The 22,060-nt window shown below is 35.4% G+C and overlaps 1 long non-coding RNA gene across 1 annotated transcript; it reads left to right on the forward strand.

Annotated features, from left to right (window-relative positions):
• The first annotated feature begins 3,230 nt into the window (after positions 1-3,230).
• On the forward strand, positions 3,231-6,652 carry LOC134527931 (uncharacterized). The gene is made up of 2 exons (XR_010074319.1): positions 3,231-3,678; positions 6,395-6,652. It is a non-coding gene; the product is annotated as an uncharacterized LOC134527931 (long non-coding RNA).
• The last annotated feature ends 15,408 nt before the right edge of the window (positions 6,653-22,060 follow it).

Raw genomic sequence — 22,060 nt, forward strand, 5'->3', positions numbered from 1 at the left:
TCGTCTAACCGGCTTTCCAGCCGAGAAATGAAGTCGTCCCATGCCATTTCGCCTTCCCCGACCATGGTCCACCAGTCATCGAGTGGAATGCCGTAACGGGCCAAATGGTCTCGGCAGGTGCAGCCGAATGCTCCTGGGTCTTCGTGTTCATGCCCGGCGAACTCTGGAAGCCTAATTCCGGCGCCTGCGCGCGCTGGGCCGGCCATGACCGCTACTTGCGTCGGCGCGGTCGCCTTACATTCACATGCCTGGCACATGAATAGTCCGTCCCGGAAAACTAAGAATTCTCGCGCGACTGTACATGTTCTGCGGCTTCTGTTTTGCGGGCTGGTCACTCTCGTCCCCGGGACGTCCCGCGTTGTCTGTCTCCGCGGTGTGCTTTACCGCCTGCAAGCACGTCTCCCATGGGTCGTCCCCGTTCAGTTTGACGTGTGACCTGTCACGCGTTCGCGGCAGACTGTCCGGTCAACGGATCAGGACGTCGATGACAGGGCGCGAGCAGGTAGGGACGACCGCCTCCCCTCACCCCCGAGTCTGTGTCCCGTGCTCGCACGCCTCCTGTCCCGCGGAAGCCCGGTGATGCGTGCGCGGCTGTGCCCAGCTGTCCCTCTGTGACGTCACTTTGCGCCGCGCAGGTGTCCCGCGGTTGCGGCGCGCCGTTCCCGCGGTTCCGAGTCGTAACCGATTGCTGTGAGACGCCGTGTAACCGATCCCGGCCGTATCCCGCGGTGCCGGCGTTATCGCATCGCGGCGAAACCGATCTTCTTGTCTCCCGTTACTATCTCGCCGCGCCGTCTCCCGTCGCTATCTCGCGGCGCCGTATCCCGTGTCCTGGCACGCCGGCTTCCGCTGCCGCTTTGGCGTGAGACTATCGCGTCGGAGTAATGAAAACAAAATTAAAATTTTTTAATATACAAATGTTCCTTATTGAATAGTCCCGAAATGATAAAAATGTCACAAAAACTGAATGCCACTTGCCGGCCTTAAACACACTCGTGCTGAATTAATTTTGACGCACTTTATAAAGTTTGAAAAACGTTCAAAAGTTCGTTTTTCGAATGCCACACTAGTTGCACGCCAAATGACGCCACTCCCGCTGCCTGTTTTAGTTTTTTAATTAAATATTAACGTTGTAAAAGATCTCAGGGGTTTTAACAGGGGTTCGGCCTCGTGGCTGCAGGCAGGAGCGCGTCTCGGTTCGGAAATTACCTGGGCTGTTCAGGCCACCCAGGACGCCTTGTAAATGAATGGTAAACGAGTTACAGGACACTGCACTTTATTCAGTATTGATACACTCATTCGTCCCGATACTGGCCGCGTCCGTTGTCTGACCACTATGACACGCGTATCTCCATACGTGACAGTGTGCGCGACCAAGATAGACTGCAAAGTTATATCGACAAGCTAAAACAGTGGATTCTCGTCCCTATGAAAGGTTTGGCAGATAAACACGAAACTAGTATTGCCACAACTTAGGCTGGCTGGTAAATACGTAGAAAAGTTCCTATGTTCAGGATTGTTTGCAGTCTAGCCTGCTACGAAATATTAACGTCTCTGAAATTACGTGGACACGCCAGCTGGAGACGTACACGTAAAAGTCTCTTGGAAATGAAAGTTCTTTAAATAACACACACGTTACAAATTACACGTTTAGAATGATGATAATTAAAAGGCGAAAGTTAGTCAGTATTATTCTCAACACTTATTACGGAGGATCTACGACGATGACTGATAATTGGCTAATGAGCCGAAAATTGTGTACCACTACTACGCGGTCCTTAAACTGGACATGGAATTACGTATGAAAATAAAGTTCCCTGATGGGAAGAATTTAATACGTTAAGAGTCGCACGAAATATCGTGCGTCTGGGTTGGGGTCGGCGCCGAGCTGATTAAAAGATTTACAAAACTTACACTATTGCTGAAATGTTGAAGAGATGCTAAAGCTGATGGCCCGACGTTCGCGGAGCGCCCGACCCCTGCGAGCTCCCAACGGTAACTGAGCGCGAGACCGCCCTGCGGCCTCGCGCCTAACCATGTGAAACGCGGGAAAACCGACCCGGCCAGTTTTGTACTTAAAGACAAGTTACACAATAAATGCTTATAAAACAATTAGACATAATTTCCCTTACATGAATCCTCTTTTAAATTGTTATTAATTTAGTTGTTTTAATTTGACAAAATAATTATATAGTTAATCAGGCGCATTGCCACACCCGGCCGGGCGCTGACGTCGCTTTGGTGTTCGTCGCGGCGCACTTTCACACACTCGGCGGACATCACGCTCGGGCGTGTTCGATGCACTTAGGAGCAAGTGTTGTTGTGGCATAACGACCTTTGCGGACCAGAGGGAGCACCGGCGGTTGGCGTCACTGATTTACTTTACTAAATGCTTGCCGACACTATTTGTCATACCATGACAGTACAAAAGCAAGCACAAAACATACACTTATTGCTTTGTCTAGCATACTCTTTCATACTCAATCTCAAGATATTTAATTTTGTGGAAAAGTGTATTAATATTTGTTTTAAATATTTGAGGGCCACTAGCTATAGTATAATAAATGTATAAATTCATCCAGTAATAATGTGGAATATAAGTACAGTCTCAACTTGCACATTACTTTCATTTATATTGCTAGCACAAAAGCAGCCCGGTGCCCTTGCCACATGATGCGAGGGGCGGCCTTAGGAAACAAACCTCTACAAGTATCTTACCTTGATGAACCCCCTCGGTATGTGACAGACAAGTTAGGCCAGACAATTTCAGTATGGAGGGTTCCAGCTAGGCCTAGTTGGAAGGTTTTGTTAATTGAATTTCCCATTTATCTGTTTTTATTTTAACGATGGACTGGAGACGGCATGCTGCGAGGTAGTTGAAGCCATATTGTTACGCTACAACGTTCTGAAAATATTGCTTGATAATATCTAATGATGGTTAGTAAGGTTGAGTTAGAATCTACACTTTAAAAATCGTAACGTTCATATAAAACAAGTAATTTGTAACTATTTACACACAACAAACACCAATGTTTTGGTTTTCTAACCCACACTTACCATGTAAACATGTAGATGCCGTCACTTTTAGTTTATTTTATTATTATTTTTATTCTTGTTATTTGCAGTTTTTGCGTTTTCGCCTAATTTTGTTTCCATGAGCATTCTGGAATCTCGGAAAGTGGTTTGAATTGGATTGGAAGAAGATTCCTAGAGGGACAGCCTAAGTTTCACCCCCATAGATCGACATGCCCTTCGGGCTGGTTCGTACATGTTCGGTTTTTTTTTTTTTTTTTATCTGTACGTTCAAAACAAACATTGCAATATTGATCAAAAAATTGTTGACTAATGTTATTTTATATTTTTTTAAGAGTAAAACACATGTACACAAATATTTCCTTGTTACTAATTATGAGATTTTCAGGTAAGTTATTGAGCTATTTCTGTTTGATTTGTTAGGAGATTAGTTTTGTCCGTTTACAAGTTAACATTGCTTGTGTTATTCTTGGCAAGTAATCATTTCTTATATAAATTTTTGTACACTATAGGCTTATCTTTTTAAATTTTAGGTAGCACAACGTATAAAATCATAAGAAATGTTTTCTGGTGGTCTGTAGCAGTTAACCGCATTTAAGTAAAAATATTTTAAAATAATTGTTACCAGAGCTGAATTACATTGAGGTGAGTGCACTTAATATAATTTGGGGTATTGCAGGAAAAATTATAAATTCCTAAAGTGTTTTTTACTTCCTGACATGTTTAAAATTATTATTCTCTATGAGGGTTGTTTGATACTGCAAGTAGTTTATCATGTTTAACATGTGGATAGGTTAGGATTATTTATTACAAATCTGTAATATTGAGATACTGCCCTTGGGTTAGCTGGATTAAAAATACAGTGAAATTTGTTAGGTTAGTAACATTATACGTACAGTGATTCTAAGTACAGTGGAATTTACATTTGGTTAGCTTGGGATAGCACCAATTAAAAATTCTGTAAAATCAATTGAACGGTTGGATGTTACTAACCGAATCTAACCAACCAATATACATTTTACAGTGATTTTTTAGGTTATTATCTCACGTTGCTGCTTTTTGTATGCAAAATAAACTTTGGACACTTTTTTTTTAACTTTAAATATGTACCTGTATTTACTCTGAAAAAAGTTTTTTCTAAATTCAGACTGGTTTTTGAGAAATCACTGTTTATAGGTTACATTACATTACCTGTGCAGTAAAGGGCCTGTCACCATGTTGTTCTTTAATTGAGTTGCAGATCTTGTTGTTTTTCATACACAAATTGTCTATTTTTTTTATTTGGATATTGCAATGCAGTAACGTAAATTAACACATTAAAAAAGTTATGTGACTCCTTATTGTGCATTCCAAACCCAAAGCATCAGTCCTTGAGAGCGATATATTTTAGCAGTTTATAGGTGCAAAATTCTGATTTTTTACGTGAGACAACACATAACCTGACATATAAAATAAATTTTCATTTTGTAACAAATGATTCCTTTTATACGTCAGGTTATGTGCTATTGCAGGTAACTAATCTGCGCTTTGCGCCTCCATACTGCTATAAAAAATCCCTGTCAAGGGTTGGCGTTTTGGTTTGGATACACATTAGAGACTCGTAACTTTTTTTAAAACTATTATTTACGTTTCATTAGGTTATAATATTCAAATAAAAAATATATACTTTCTTATATATATGGAAAACCACAGGATCTGCTATGCAATTAGAGGGGAAAATGGTAACAGCTGCTTCACTGCATAAGCTATCTAGCGTGACCTGCAAAATGTGATTTCTTGAAAACCAGTAGGAATTAAGAAAAGCTGTTTACAGTTTTAATAGAGGAAGGTTTTTAGTGTCTGAAACAGTATTTTCAAAATTTTATAATTTAATTTATGGATAAGCAGCAACAAAAGAAAATTACTTTTTTAAAATTTAGCTAACCAACCATTCACATGATTTTACAAATTTTGTATTGTTTATACTTGCCTAATTTAACATTAAACTACTGTTAAACAATTTATTTCAATTTTTTAAAAATATATTTGGGAATTAGCGCAGTATAATCGAAGACGTTTACTGTATTGATGATTGATTTACTTTATTGATGCACAACGAAGTTGTATAATTGTTGGATTGGTTAAGCAAATTCAAGCATCAAGGGTACTGATCAATGGTTTTTAACATTATATTTTCTTAATGAATCCATTGGTTAAACGTTAAAACACTGGAATGGCTAAATTTCCATCGACTGCTTATGTTTTTTTCCGCATGCTCACTTGAAAACAATTACAGGGTTATACTGTAGTTCACAGTTGCAATACTTGGTTAGGTTAGTTACATAAGTGCTGTTAAATCATGAAAATGGTTAGGGAAAGGTAACTTCTTCATAACTACTGTAAAATGGTGTAAGCAATTATTCTTTAGGTAAGTTTACCTAGACTTTAAAAATAATTTATTTGGCGAAGTACATAGTACTAAGAATTACTATTTATCAAATTTGGTTTGTGTGGAAAAGTTGTTACTCTAGGAAATTTCTGAATCCATCTTTGTAGGAATATAAACTAATATTATTAGAAACAAAAAAAGAACAATGTGTGGTATATTTTAATTTTCTAACACCCTCTGAACTCTGCAGTTATGCGATTACCGATAATAATTGTAAATCATTGCAATATACATCCGACACATTTTGTAGTGATTTCACAACTGTACTATGAAGTAATGCCATCGACTGCTGCAAAATAACATGCTGACATCTATTCTTGTGTAGGCATTTTGTTGATACGACTAAAATATGAACATATAGGATATATATAGAATCTTACAAATTTTGGTAACCTACCTACTAATACTCTCCCCGAAGACTTTGGTTAGATACTTAAAAAAAAAAAAAAAAATTAACTGCTTATGTGACATGCATTACGTGAAATTAATTCAACTTGTAAACATTTTGCTTGAGTCAAAGCCTAGATTTGCTTAAGCTAATAACAAGCAATTACATCACTTGAGGCCCTGAGAAACAAACTTCTAAAATTGTGTAGTTACTTGGATTGTTAAATACCTAGTTTTTCTGCAATAATGGGCACAAGAGCAATAGAATTATGTTTTTCATATAATTTTTTTTCACATAAATGAGTTTTTGTCAAAAAGTATTTGGAAAAAATATCTATTTGAAAGGACAAAGAAAAATGTTAATTGTAGTACATAAATGAGAATTTACCAAAATATTTAATGTATCAAATTTCTAACTAAAATGGTTTTGAAATTAATTTATCATTCTGGTATGCATAACTTTTTTCTTTGATACATTTATTTATCAGTTTCATTTCTCTTTAGTACAATATAAATCATTTAACTTTGATTTCTTTTTTGTTTCAGGCTTGTGGAGAACAGCTTTTTTTTATCTACTCTTTGGCTGGCCAATGTAAATAAGCAATGATTTTGTGAATGCAGCGAGAGAGTTTTTTTGATGTATTTTAAAATCACTGATAATATTTATTGATGTATTTTAAAATCACTGATAATATTTATTGATGTATTTTAAAATCACTGATAATATTTGTTTTGTGGCTGGAAGATGGTAACCATGGTGACTTGTGAATTTTTATGAAGATTAATAAAAAGCAGTAAAAATTATTAATGGTTGTCAGAAGGAATTTTTTTTTCAATAATCAATCAAACATCTACAGTAACAATTTTCCTTAACTCAAATAATATTTCAATACATATCTTATAAAGTATTCATATATGTACAATACAGACCAATTTTGAGCTAGTCTGATATCAGTATATTAGCAGTGTTGTTAAGTAACGAATTACAAGTAATCGGATTACTTGTAACGATTACTTTTCAAGTAATTTATACTTGTAACGAATTACATTTAAAAAATGTAATTCGTACCTGTAATCGGAATACATAACATTAATTGTAATCGATACATTAAGGTAATCGATACTTTATATTTATTTGCCGTTACTTTTATTTTCGGAACGTATAATGAATACAATTAAGAACAAGATTATCATACACTTTTGTATTAGTAAAGTTTATAATTTTACACTTGTAGTGCTACGATCGTATGCACAACATCTATTATCAAAAATGAAGATCCGTAGTGACTTGCAGTGTCTCCAACATTACCCTATCCTAAAATCTGCATTTTTTAAATTTAACACATCGCTACCGTCAAGTGCTCCCGTTGAGCGTCTTTTTAGTGTTGGTAAAGATGTTTTTGCCATCAAGAGAGGGAATCTATATGATGAGAACTTTAAAATGCAATTGTTTTGTAAGGTCAATTCCAAAATTTAAAGAATGTTACTTTTATTACAGGTAGCTACTTGTATGAAGTCTTTTGATGTTATTCAAGCAAGTTTGTCCTCAAATATTATTCATTTAATTAGAGATAATAAATTTAATCATTACATGAAACCATTTTTTTAACAAAACATATATGTATGTATGTATGTTTATTAATGTAACAAAGTGTAAAAAAATTGTATCGTAGGTCAGTTTTAAAATGGTAGCGGAAAGTAATTGTAATTGTAATTGTAATTTTACTGATTACTTCTATATAAAGTAATTTTTACTAGTAATTAGTTACATTATCACCACAGTAATTGTAATTGAGCCCAATTACTTTTTCCGAGTACTTTTAACAACACTGTATATTAGTTATTATGAACATATACTATCAGAACTACCATTTGCATATAGTGCACATATATACATAACACTAGCCAACAACCATTAAAAAAAAAACACTACTATATACACTTACATAAAAAACAAACAAATCATAGACAAGTACAGATTACGTATTCACTATTATATTCTAGAGCCAATTCCAATAAGTGTATTATCAATAAAAGAAAATAATTTTTTTTAAATAACAATATTTCAATATGAAGGAAAATCTGTATTCTGAAGTTCTTGTATATGTTTGGTATCAATCAATGTAAATTAATCAATCTTTGATAAAAAAAAAATCCGAAAATGATTAATAAATTAAAAAAAATTATTGCCTACCAGCTCTGGGTTTTGCATGAAGGTTCAACTTCTCTGACTTCTGAGATTACAGACAAGATTTTAATTAATAATACTATTGGCTTCATTACTAGATTATCTTTCAACCTATAATTTTTTATTTGAATCAGTTCATTGAACTGAAATATTTGCAGCAATTTCTTTAAATGTTTATGAACTTGGATTATTTAAAATACAATTGTAGGTAGGCTTACTAGACCTTTAATGCCATAAGATTGTAATCACATAGGCCTAATTTCACATTTACAACTTAAGTCTTGGAGCTGATTTACATTAATATTTGTGCTAGACTTTGTAATTCTTAAAATTTTATTTTCTGCAATGTTCCAAAGAGCATTGCTCTATTTTGGAACAAAACAATTTAATCTGACAGTTTGTTACAACACTATTCTTCATAAAACAATACACGTTAGCCTGTATAATATGAATTAGATCTAACATAAGAACTACAAACTGCACATTTGCACTTAAAATATTCATCAAACAGTTAGGGAAAGAGATTAAACATAACATTTAACTCTTAAATCGTCATACTTCATTTTAGTTATCACACTTATGCCTGTATGTGAACGGGATCAGAAATTAGCACTGCAAATGCACTTTTAACACTAATAATTTATTATATCAAACACAAATGATATCAGTAACATCATACTTCATTTTTGGTGTTACAGTAAGCTTCCATAAATGTTTCTTTTTCTCAGAACATACATCAGAAAACTTTTCTTGAATCTAAAAATTACAATAAATTTTTAAATACCTAATGATTTGTTAGATAGCAAACCTTCAAAATATGATTTACTTCCAATTTTTGGATTAACGGCATTGAAGTTTTGTATTGTTTGCCATGGAAAACAATGGAAATAAATAAACAAATAAATAATTAAAAATATAAAGACACAACTGAATCAGCTGTAGTTGAACATACAGAACCAGCGAGGAGAATAAAAATATAATAAAATATAATATGTTATTATGTTCACTAAAGGTATGCAATGGATGGAGGATGCCCTACATTAATAATAATTAGTAACAGAGAACAAAGCAAATTTGTAGAGAAGAGACTTTTAACAGTAGTAGAATAATAAAATTCCGAAAAGGGCTGTTTCAAAAATTGCAAACATTCCTACACATAAGAAGCCCTTAATCTCAAAGACTTCATTCAGTACACTGGTCATTACCTGCTGCTCACGATCTGTAAAGGTAAGGTAATTAAATTAATGGTGGAAAAGGTAATAAGCATTAGGTTTGTGGTCTTATAAATGTGGTCATTAGAGGCAAACATTAGGTCTCTGTGTTTAAGTGCTCTGGGTTTGATTCTCAGCAGGGTCATTAATGGATCTTTTGATAGTGGGGAACATAGCAAACATTGCAGTGGTTAGTTGGTTTTCTCAGAGTTCTTACGTTACTTCACCCACCCATTCTGTCATATCATTAGCATTTTATAGCCCTTCATTTTTTTGTAATGATCTAGAGGTCACCAAGCTGAAAGCTAAATTAATTTATTTCATTGGCAGATATAAGGGTTGAGGATTTGAAGCAAGCAAGATAAACATTTTAATGTTGCTTGCTTCGTCTTCTACAGAAAATTGAATCTAATATTTTGAATTGCTCCTGTGCTGCACTACTTCTGACTGAGAACGAGTAACCTGCACTTTTTAAGGCATCAAAGAAATTGTTATAACCGATTTCACTGTCTACATATCCCGGAATAGTGTTATCTTTATCACTTTTGGTACAATTTTGCAATTTATCTCTTGCTAGATCAAAAAACGATATCATTGTTCACGTTCAAAAGCTGTAGCTATAGCCCGCGCTTTTCTACTACCGAAGTTACCCGATCGAGCGACGTACTTCGGAACTGTTCGTGCATGTCGATCTATGGGGGTGAAACTTAGGCTGTCCTAAATAGAGAAGGGAGAACGTGGACCGTGGTCAAGTAAATGCGCTGGGCAGCAACAGCAAAAATGGCGCCATACTGTATGGGAGGGAATTCTACTACACACGCTGAAAACATCACTTTTTTAACATAATTTAACGAAAATAAAAGCATATAAAAGAAAGAAAAATGTATGAAATATACAACATAACAACATATATGTACCATAATATTAACAAAAAAAGTTTTAAACAATAAAAAACTTAAATTGTTGAAATATCAAGATAAACACAGCCCATATATTTTACAAATTTCTTTATATATAAACGTCTCCAGGACTCATACCATGTATTGGCCGAACATCAGCCATGTACCAAATGAAAGCTGTCACCTTACTTAACAAAATATACTCATCAGAATTTTAGTCTGGGCCGACACTTTTAATGCCGACGGACAGCAACAAGATCGCGCGCCCAGTTTCACTTGCAGGCAATAGCTTCACCCGCCCATTACAGGCCTTGAAAAAACCATTTTACTTCTCCGTAAAAAAGTGAAATATGAAAATTCAACAACGAGGTCCTAAGCACAAGATAAAAGGTTTTTTATTTAACCTAAAAAATTTGTAATTTAAAAACATTTTTTAAAATTATTTAAGGTCAAACAAAGTTCATATTTCAGAAAATGTCATTATATTATAACGACTCCAGGACTCATACCATGTATTGGCCGAACATCAGCCATATACCAACTGAAAGTTGTCACCTTACTTAACAAAATATACTGTTCAGAATTTCTTCTGGGCCGACACTTTTAATGCCGACGGACAGCAACTAGATCGCGCGCCCAGTTTTACTTGCAGGCAATAGCTTCACCCGCCCATTACAGGCCTTGAAAAAACCATTTTACTTCTCTGTTAAAATGTGAAAAATGAAAATCCAACAACGAGGTCCTAAACACAAGATGTGAGGCTTTTTATTTAAACTAAAAAATTTGTATTTTTAAAAACATTATTTAAAGTTATTTAAGGTAAAACAAAGTACATATTTCAAAAACTTGCATTATATTAAAACGACTCCAGGACTCATACCAAGTATTGGCCGAACATCAGCCATATAACAAATGAAAGCTGTCACTTTACTTAACAAAATATACTGTTCAGAATTTTTGTCTGGGCCGACACTTTTAATGCCGACGGACAGCAACTAGATCGCGCGCCCAGTTTTACTTGCAGGCAATAGCTTCACCCGCCCATTACAGGCCTTGAAAAAACCATTTTACTTCTCTGTTAAAATGTGAAAAATGAAAATCCAACAACGAGGTCCTAAACACAAGATGTGAGGCTTTTTATTTAAACTAAAAAATTTGTATTTTTAAAAACATTATTTAAAGTTATTTAAGGTAAAACAAAGTACATATTTCAAAAACTTGCATTATATTAAAACGACTCCAGGACTCATACCAAGTATTGGCCGAACATCAGCCATATAACAAATGAAAGCTGTCACTTTACTTAACAAAATATACTGTTCAGAATTTTTGTCTGGGCCGACACTTTTAATGCCGACGGACAGCAACAAGATCGCGCGCCCAGTTTTACTTGCAGGCAATAGCTTCACCCGCCCATTACAGGCCTTGAAAAAACCATTTTACTTCTCTGTTAAAATGTGAAAAATGAAAATCCAACAACGAGCTCCTAAACACACGATGTGAGGCTTTTTATTTAAACTAAAAAATTTGTATTTTTTAAAACATTATTTAAAGTTATTGAAGGTAAAACAAAGTACATATTTCAAAAACTTGCATTATATTAAAACGACTCCAGGACTCATACCAAGTATTGGCCGAACATCAGCCATATACCAAATGAAAGTTGTCACCTTACTTAACAAAATATACTGTTCAGAATTTTTGTCTGGGCCGACACTTTTAATGCCGACGGACAGCAACAAGATCGCGCGCCCAGTTTCACTTGCAGGCAATAGCTTCACCCGCCCATTACAGGCCTTGAAAAAAACATTTTACTTCTCCGTTAAAAAGTGAAATATGAAAATTCAACAACGAGGTCCTAAACACAAAATATAAGTCTTTTTATTTAACCTAAAAAATTTGTAATTTAAAAACATTTTTTTAAATTATTTAAGGTCAAACAAAGTTCATATTTCAGAAAATGGCATTATATTACAACGACTCCAGGACTCATACCATGTATTGGCCGAACATCAGCCATATACCAACTGAAAGCTGTCACCCTACTTAACAAAATATACTGTTCAGAATTTTTGTCTGGGCCGACACTTTTAATGCCGACGGACAGCAACAAGATCGCGCGCCCAGTTTTACTTGCAGGCAATAGCTTCACGCGCCCATTACAGGACCTGAAAAAACCATTTTATTTCTCTGTTTTAAACTGAAATATAAAAATCCACCTACAAGGTCCTAAACGCAAGATATGGCGCTTTGTATTTAATTTAAAAACTTAGTATTTGTTAATAGTATTATTAAAATTATTTAAGGTCAAAAAAGGTACATATTTCAAAAACTTGCATTATATTAAAACTACTCCAGTACTCATACCAAGTATTGGCCGAACATCAGCCATATACCAAATGAAAGCTATCACCTTACTTAACAAAATATACTGTTCAGAATTTTTGTCTGGACCGACACTTTTAATGCCGACGGACAGCAACAAGATCGCGCGCCCAGTTTTACTTGCAGGCAATAGCTTCACGCGCCCATTACAGGACCTGAAAAAACCATTTTATTTCTCTGTTTTAAACTGAAATATAAAAATCCATCTACAAGGTCCTAAACGCAAGATATGGCGCTTTGTATTCAATTTAAAAACTTAGTATTTGTTAATAGTATTATTAAAATTATTTAAGGTCAAAAAAGGTACATATTTCAAAAACTTGCATTATATTAAAACTACTCCAGTACTCATACCAAGTATTGGCCGAACATCATCCATATACCAAATTAAAGCTGTCACCTTACTTAACAAAATATACTGTTCAGAATTTTTGTTTGGGCCGACACTTTTAATGCCGACGGACAGCAACAAGATCGCGCGCTCAGTTTTCCTTGCAGGCAATAGCTTCACGCGCCCATTACAGGACCTGAAAAAACCATTTTACTTCTCTGTTAAAAAGTGAAATATGAAAATTCAACAACGAAGTCCTAAACACAAAATATAAGGCTTTTTATTTAACCAAAAAATTTGTAATTTAAAAACATTTTTTAAAATTATTTAAGGTCAAACAAAGTTCATATTTCAGAAAATGGCATTATATTATAACGACTCCAGGACTCATACCATGTATTGTCCGAACATCAGCCATATACCAACTGAAAGCTGACACCCTACTTAACAAAATATTCTGTTCAGAATTTTTGTCTGGGCCGACACTTTTAATGCCGACGGACAGCAACAAGATCGCGCGCCCAGTTTTACTTGCAGGCAATAGCTTCACCCGCCCATTACAGGCCTTGAAAAAACCATTTTACTTCTCTGTTAAAATGTGAAAAATGAAAATCCAACAACGAGTTCCTAAACACAAGATGTGAGGCTTTTTATTTAAACTAAAAAAATGGTATTTTTAAAAACATTATTTAAAGTTATTTAAGGTAAAACAAAGTCCATATTTTAAAAACTTGCATTATATTAAAACTACTCCAGTACTCATATCAAGTATTGGCCGAACATCAGCCATATACCAAATGAAAGCTGTCACCTTACTTAACAAAATATACTCATCAGAATTTTAGTCTGGGCCGACACTTTTAATGCCGACGGACAGCAACAAGATCGCGCGCCCAGTTTCACTTGCAGGCAATAGCTTCACCCGCCCATTACAGGCCTTGAAAAAACCATTTCACTTCACTGTTTAAAAGTGAAATATGAAAATTCAACAACGAGGTCCTAAACACAAGATGTGAGGCTTTTTATTTAAACTAAAAAATTTGTATTTTTAAAAACATTATTTAAAGTTATTTAACGTAAAACAAAGTACATATTTCAAAAACTTGCATTATATTAAAACTACTCCAGTACTCATATCAAGTATTGGCCGAACATCAGCCATATACCAAATGAAAGCTGTCACCTTACTTAACAAAATATACTGTTCAGAATTTTTGTCTGGGCCGACACTTTTAATGCCGACGGACAGCAACAAGATCGCGCGCCCAGTTTTACTTGCAGGCAATAGCTTCACTAGCCCATTACAGAACCTGAAAAAACCATTTTATTTCTCTGTTTTAAACTGAAATATAAAAATCCACCTAAATATCCTAAACGCAAGATATGGCACTTTGTATTTAATTTAAAAACTTAGTATTTGTTAATAGTATTATAAAAATTATTTAAGGTCAAAAAAGGTACATATTTCAAAAACTTGCATTATATTAAAACTACTCCAGTACTCATACCAAGTATTGGCCGAACATCAGCCATATACCAAATGAAATCTGTCACCTTACTTAACAAAATATACTGTTCAGAATTTTTGTCTGGGCCGACACTTTTAATGCCGACGGACAGCAACAAGATCGCGCGCCCAGTTTTACTTGCAGGCAATAGCTTCACCCGCCCATTACAGGCCTTGAAAAAACCATTTTACTTCTCTGTTAAAATGTGAAAAATGAAAATCAAACAACGAGGTCCTAAACACAATATGTGAGGCTTTTTATTTAAACTAAAAAATTTGTATTTTTAAAAACATTATTTAAAGTTATTTAAGGTAAAACAAAGTACATATTTCAAAAACTTGCATTATATTAAAACGACTCCAGTACTCATACCAAGTATTGGCCGAACATCAGCCATATACCAAATGAAAGCTGTCACCTTACTTAACAAAATATACTGTTCAGAATTTTAGTCTGGGCCGACAATTATAATGCCGTCGGACAGCAATAAGATCGCGCGCCCTGTTTACCTTGCAGGCAATAGCTTCACCCGGCCATTACAGGACCTAAAAAAACCATTTTTTTTCTCCGTTTAAAACTGAAATATAAAAATCCAACTACAAGGTCCTAAACGCAAGATATGACGCTTTGTATTTAACTAAAAAAAAATAGTATTTATTAATAGTATTCTTTAAAATATATAGGGTAAAAGAAGGTACATATTTCAAAAACTTTCATTTTATAAAAACGACTCCAGGACTCATACCAAGTATTGGCCGAATATCAGCCATGTACCAAATGAAAGCTGTAACGTTTCTTAACAGATAATAGTTTTCACAATTTTTGTCTGGGCCGACACTTTTAATGCCGACGGACAGCAACAAGATCGCGCGCCCTGTTTTCCTTGCAGGCAATAGCTTCACCCGCCCATTACAGGACCTGCAATAACCATTTTATTTCTCCGTTTAAAACTGAAATATAAAAATCCAACTACAAGGTCCTAAACGCAAGATATGACGCTTTGTATTAAACTAAAAAAAAGAATATTTATTAATAGTATTCTATAAATTATATAAGGTCAAAAAGGTACATATTTCAAAAACTTGCATTTTATAAAAACGACTCCAGGACTCATACCAAGTATTGGCCGAAATTTAGCCATGTACCAAATGTAAGCTGTAACGTTTCTTAACAAAATATACTCTTCAGAATTTTTGTCTGGGCCGACACTTTTAATGCCGACGGACAGCAACAAGATCGCGCGCCCTGTTTTCCTTGCAGGCAATAGCTTCACCCGCCCATTACAGGACCTGCAATAACCATTTTATTTCTCCGTTTAAAACTGAAATATAAAAATCCAACTACAAGGTCCTAAACGCAAGATATGACGCTTTGTATTAAACTAAAAAAAAGAATATTTATTAATAGTATTCTATAAATTATATAAGGTCAAAAAAGGTACACATTTCAAAAACTTGCATTTTATAAAAACGACTCCAGGACTCATACCAAGTACTGGCCGAACATCAGCCATGTACCACATGAAACCTGTAACATTTCTTAACAAAATATACTTTTCAGAATTTATGTCTGGGCCGACACTTTTAATGCCGACGGACAGCAACAAGATCGCGCGCCCTGTTTTCCTTGCAGGCAATAGCTTCACCCGGCCATTACAGGACCTAAAAAAACCATTTTATTTCTCAGTTTAAAACTGAAATATAATAATCCAACTACAAGGTCCTAAACGCAAGATAAGACGCTTTGTATTTAACTAAAAAAATAGTATTTATTAATAGTATTCTTTAAAATATATAAGGTCAAAGAAGGTACATATTTCCAAAACTTGCATTTTATAAAAACGACTCCAGGACTCATACCAAGTATTGGCCGAATTTTAGCCATGTACCAAATGAAAGCTGTAACGTTTCTTAACAAAATACACTCTTCAGAATTTTTGTCTGGGCCGACACTTTTAATGCCGACGGACAGCAACAAGATCGCGCGCCCTGTTTTCCTTGCAGGCAATAGCTTCACCCGCCCATTACAAGACCTGCAATAACCATTTTATTTCTCCGTTTAAAACTGAAATATAAACATCCAACTACAAGGTCCTAAACGCAAGATATGACGCTTTGTATTAAACTAAAAAAAAGAATATTTATTAATAGTATTCTATAAATTATATAAGGTCAAAAAAGGTACATATTTCAAAAACTTGCATTTTATAAAAACGACTCCAGGACTCATACCAAGTACTGGCCGAACATCAGCCATGTACCACATGAAACCTGTAACATTTCTTAACAAAATATACTTTTCAGAATTTATGTCTGGGCCGACACTTTTAATGCCGACGGACAGCAACAAGATCGCGCGCCCTGTTTTCCTTGCAGGCAATAGCTTCACCCGGCCATTACAGGACCTAAAAAAACCATTTTATTTCTCAGTTTAAAACTGAAATATAAAAATCCAACTACAAGGTCCTAAACGCAAGATATGACGCTTTGTATTTAACAAAAAAATAGTATTTATTAATAGTATTCTTTAAATTATTTAAATTCAAAAAAAGTACATATTTCAAAACATGCATTATATTAAAACGACTCCAGGACTCATACCAAGTATTGGCCGAACATCAGCCATGTACCAAATGAAAGCTGTCACCTTACTTAACAAAATATACTGTTCAAATTTTTTGTCTGGGCCGACACTTTTAATGCCGACGGACAGCAACAAGATCGCGCGCCCTGTTTTCCTTGCAGGCAATAGCTTCACCCGGCCATTACAGGACCTAAAAAAACCATTTTATTTCTCCGTTTAAAACTGAAATATAAAAATCCAACTACAAGGTCCTAAACGCAAGATATGACGCTTTGTATTCAACTAAAAAAATAGTATTTATATTATAGTATTCTTTAAATTATTTAAATTCAAAAAAAGTACATATTTAAAAAACTTGCATTATATTAAAACGACTCCAGTACTCATACCAAGTATTGGCCGAACATCAGCCATATACCAAATGAAAGCTGTCACCTTACTTAACAAAATATACTGTTCAGAATTTTTGTCTGGGCCGACACTTTTAATGCCGACGGACAGCAACAAGATCTCGCGCCTTGTTTTACTTGCAGGCAATAGCTTCACCCGCCCATTACAGGACCTGAAAAAACCATTTTATTTCTCAGTTTAAAACTGAAATATAAAAATCCAACTACAAGGTCCTAAACGCAAGATATGATGCTTTGTAATTAACTAAAAAAATTGTATTTATTAATAGTATTCCTTAAATTATATAAGGTCAAGAAGGTACATATTTCCAAAACTTGCATTTTATAAAAACGACTCCAGGACTCATACCAAGTATTGGCCGAACATAAGCCATGTACCAAATGAAAGCTGTAAAATTTCTTAACAAAATATACTAATCATAATTTTTGTCTGGGCCGACACTTTTAATGCCGACGGACAGCAACAAGATCGCGCGCCCAGTTTTCCTTGTAGGCAATAGATTTACCCGCCCATTACAGGCCCTGAAAAAAACCAATTTATTTCTTCGATTAAAACTGAAATATAAAAATTCAACTACAAGGTCCTAAACGCAAGATATGACGCTTTGTATTTAACTAAATAAATATTATTTATTAATAGTATTCTTTAATTAAATAAGGTCAAAATTATACATATTTCAAAAACGTGCATTATATTAAAACGACATCAGGACTCATACCAAGTATTGGCCGAATATCAGCCATGTACCAAATGAAAGCTGTAACGTTTCTTAACAAAATATACTTTTCAGAATTTTTGTCTGGGCCGACACTTTTAATGCCGACGGACAGCAACAAGATCTCGCGCCCTGTTTTCCTTGCAGGCAATAGCTTCACCCGCCCATTACAGGACCTGAAAAAACCATTTTATTTCTCCGTTTAAAACTGAAATATAAAAATCCAACTACAAGGAACTAAACGCAAGATATAATCCAATGCAAAATAAGAAAGTTGTATCAACAAAATTTTGCGAAATGTTTTTTTTTACAAAATCGCAGGAATTAATATATATATATATATATATATATATATATATATATATATATATATATATATATATATATATACACACACACACACACTTCTAAACTTTCAAAAGTATAAAAGATTTTGAAAACTAATTTTATTTGATAACTGAGAAGATACAATAATAAAAACGTTTGTAGAATTCATATTTGTAGAGCGCAACAAGGAGCTAAGATTTAGGACATAACCGCTAGTTTTCTGAGTGATGCACAAGGTATGGGGCGATAAACTGTTGATATGTTACTACAGAACGTTGATTCTAACTCTACTAAATAAATTCAGCGTTTATGTTTTTTTTATATTAAAAGTGTTAGTTTCCTAAGAGCTAAATTCACCGCAGCCCAAGTGACTTCAGCACCTCCCGCAGTAGAATAGGCCTACACATTACGCCGCTCGGAACGCTTCAGCGCCAGCGGGCAGATCAATGGAGTCACACTCTTAAGCAATATACCATTTGTTAAAGCTTAAAAAATATGCAACTTCGTTGGTTTAAATGAATTTTACGTGGGGCTTTTCATGTTTATGTAATTGTATTTTTATTTTCTTAAATTAAAAAAAAAATTGGTTGTCTGTAAAGTCGGTTTATGGACGATAGTTTAACGTGACGTCATAACAAAATATTGATGAAATGATTGCATACTTTTATGAATAAAATTGAATCAATTTTATTGAATTAATACTATTTTGTATTGATACAAAGAAGGAGTGAAATGAAATCTACTACCTATTTAATGAAAATATATTTAATCTTTATAAATGTGTTTGTTTTTAACAATTGAAGTTAAGTTCCTAGAACATTTTGGGCTTCATTATGAGATTATACTATAGAAATTGCATTTACAAAATTTATTTTTGTGGGTCAATGCAAGAAATTGTAACATAGGCCTTAACTGCACGATTTTGGTACAACGCACAGGGTTTGCAGCGGTAAACTTTTGATATGTTACTAAGAAATATTGATACTGCTGCTGTACAAAATTTCAGGTTTTATGTAATTTTCCATATGTTAAAAAACTTTGTTTCCTAAGACCAAAATTTGTTCCAACCCGAGCGACTTAAGTACCCACACGGTAGGATACACACTACGACGCTCGGAACCTTTCAGAGGCCCGGTCAATTGAGTCAGAGAATTAACCAATATACCATTTTAAAGCTTTAAAAATATGCAACAACGTTTGTAAAAGTGATTATTACGGCGGACCATATATCTTTATGTTAATCGTGTTTTTAATTCTTTCGTTGTGAATAAAAGACACTTCTTATTACTTCATCGATTAATATCGTACCTTTAGTATTAACATTTTGAAAATGTTTTAACATAAATGTGTAAAATGGTGTTTCTAGATTATTTGGATGCATTTACGGAGAGTCTACGTTAATAACTGCGTATACGCGAATCATTTTAATGAACTGCTGTAAGTCGCTGCCATCTAGGACTTAACTGCACGTTTTCGGTGATACGTACAAGGTCTACAGCAGTAAACTTTCGGTATGTTATTAAGCATAGTAGGCTCTACCACTGTGCAAAAATTCAGCTTTGGGCAAATTTTTCACAGATTGAAAGCTTTGTTTCGTGGACGACTCGGGGTGCTCGCCTCGCAACAAGAACCGGGGGCGACAGCTGCAGGCACTCTGGAGCCGGGGCGCCCGCCCGGGCTGTGTGCCTGCGGGGAGGGCGTAGAGGCAGTCAGTCACGCCCTGGAGGTTTCCAATACAGGAGCTCTTTGTTGGGAATATAGTGAATACCAACTCGCGGACAATTCGGCGGAAGTCGCTGTTGTATCGTCGGCCCTGAGAAGATCAGTGGAAGCCGATTTTTCAAATCGATAATGGGAAAGGAACGAGAATATTATAATAATTCAAATTTGACAAAAAGTTGCGTGTAAAACGTTACACTACCAAAGCGTTGTGCTCTTATTTATGACAACTTGGTATTGTTCCACGTAGTGAGAACAAAACATGCAACACACTTTGTTGCTGGTAAGACGAGAGTCGTAGCGCCAAGGTGCCATCCTTAAGGACGCGGTTCAGGTGTATAAAACATTTTCTGCCATTGCGATACTTCACTGTTATTCTATTTGAAAACGGGAAAACTTCTATTGCTGCCTATTCGAAGACTTAACTTTGCTATTGCAATTAAAGCTAACGATAATTAGATAAAATAACTTTTAACTCTAAAAATAGGAGCTAGAGTATGAGTCAAAATGCTGTCAATCAGTGTTGTTATGTAACAGATACCTAACATTTTATTCATACATGATAATCAAAATATGTAGTTTCATTGTTTTTCTAAAGTATTATCCCTAAAGTCTCCTACAGATACAATTGGATCATAGTGCTCCATTAATGAGGAAATAATTATTTTCTTTATTTTGGTGAATACATGTGATGGCAAAATTAAAATTTTTAAGTGAAATAAGTATAAATACTGCTAAGAGTAAAAGAAGTTTTATGGATTACTTAGATGCTTTGTGCGTTTCCTTTTTTTTCTTAACCTAACTAAAACCAAATGTATTTGGGAGGGTCTGGGTTAGGGAGAGACCTAGGTCCGTCTCAGGCCGAAGCCTATACTGTCTAATCATGCAGGGGTTAGCCATGCAGGAGAGGTCGCATGCATCATGTGCTAGGAGGGAATTGGTCAGCCATGGCCACCATTAGTGCCATGACAAACTCCCCTCACTGACTACTCTAGACTAACACTAGATAAGGTGGGCCCAGGTGAAGCCTCTATTGACAGAGGGAAAACCCTGGGCTCATTCATGCTGGATGCAAAATTAATGTATTAATTAACAAGCAGGTTGGTTACGGGAACAGAAGGGTTGTTCTGGAAGAAGAGTTGGACAGAGTAAAAAAGCACTACTAAGCGAAGGTGGTGAGCTTGGACTGTTTGGTCCGTGTTCCCGCCATGATGCCAGCCAGCACACATTCTTAAACTAGAAATATCAGTATGAATGTGTACATGTGTATGGGATTATTCTTGGGCGCTTCGCCATTCAAGGTCTCAGGAGACCAAAAAAGTGGAAAATCAGACGATAATTCGAGCCCTGCTGGGCCGAAACACGACAGTATTTTTCGCCTACACGGAAGGACCTACAGGGAGGGCTGCGTCGGTGTTGGGCGTTGTATGTCAATTAGAACCATATTATACTTAATAATACTTAATACTATGAGCTGCCAGCTTAGGATTGCAAGAACTGTGCTTTTTCGCTCCGCGCGCATTGGCCGGCAGTCTGCGCGGCCAATCACGCGCGACTATGGCGGCCGGTGGGCAAGGAGCGATTTCGGCCGCTTATATTTTTGTCTTACGTCCGGATCAAAATTTCTGAGCGATAAAACATGTGGGTTTTAACTATTTACGCATTTATCGTAAAATGTTTCTGGGGTTCGAATGTAAAAGTCTTGCAAAGTTTCCGTGTCCGTTTCACAATGCAAGGCTTCTGTAGGGTAATACATTGGAGCGTCTGTAGCTATTCGAATACATTTATTCTGAATTCGCTGCAGCTTTAATAAATGTGTTTTCGCAGTGGTTGCCCAGACTGGGGCTGCGTACGTAATAATAGGGTGAATCAGTGTTTTGTAGAGCACAGTAAACCGTTCGTTACTGTGCCTCCACATCGCCTGCTCATTACTGG

This window comes from Bacillus rossius, chromosome 1, assembly GCF_032445375.1.
Source record: "Bacillus rossius redtenbacheri isolate Brsri chromosome 1, Brsri_v3, whole genome shotgun sequence".
Lineage (NCBI taxonomy): Eukaryota > Metazoa > Arthropoda > Insecta > Phasmatodea > Bacillidae > Bacillus > Bacillus rossius.